This window comes from Mastomys coucha, unplaced genomic scaffold (assembly GCF_008632895.1).
Source record: "Mastomys coucha isolate ucsf_1 unplaced genomic scaffold, UCSF_Mcou_1 pScaffold20, whole genome shotgun sequence".
NCBI classification, from domain to species: Eukaryota; Metazoa; Chordata; class Mammalia; order Rodentia; family Muridae; genus Mastomys; species Mastomys coucha.
Genome location: NW_022196903.1, coordinates 119,980,694 through 119,981,310, shown reverse-complemented (window position 1 = coordinate 119,981,310; position 617 = coordinate 119,980,694). Strand labels below are relative to the sequence as shown.

Here is a 617-nt window from a genome sequence, read left to right as displayed (position 1 = left end):
GTAACACAGCGATTAAGAGCACTCACTGCTCTTTCAGAGGTTTTGAGTTCAATTCCCAGCAAGTACATGGTGGCTCACAACCATCTGTAATGGGATCTGATGCCCTCTTCTGGTGTGTCTGAACACCAGTGTACAGTGTACTCACATATGTAAAATAAATAATCTAAAAAAGGAGGAGGACAACTAAGAGGAAAAAGAGGAGGGGGCCTTCATTAGATTGCCGGTAGGCAAGTCATTTTCTTGAATAAAGACTGGTGGCAGTGCTTGCTTCGGTAGCACATATACTAAAATTGAAACGATACAGAGAAGATTAGCATGGCCCCTGCCCAAGGATGACATGCAAATTCATGAAGTGTTCCAAATTAAAAAAAAAAAAAAAAGACTGGTGGCAGAGGGCTGGCAAGATGGCTCAGCAGGTAAGAGTACTAACTGCTCTTCTGAAGGTCCTTAGTTCAAATCTCAGCAACCACATGATGGCTCACAACTACCCATGATGAGATCTGATGCCCTCTTCTGGTGCATTTGAAGACAGCTACAGTGTACTTATATATAATAATAAATGAATCTTTGGGCCTGAGAGAGCAGAGTCGACTGGAGCGAGCAGGGGCCTACCAGAG

The 617-nt window shown here is 43.6% G+C and overlaps 1 non-coding gene across 1 annotated transcript; it reads left to right on the top strand.

The window, feature by feature from the left end:
• Positions 1-260: 260 nt before the first annotated feature.
• LOC116100067 lies at positions 261-367 on the top strand. The gene has a single exon (XR_004122434.1). It is a non-coding gene; the product is annotated as a U6 spliceosomal RNA (small nuclear RNA).
• Positions 368-617: the final 250 nt, after the last annotated feature.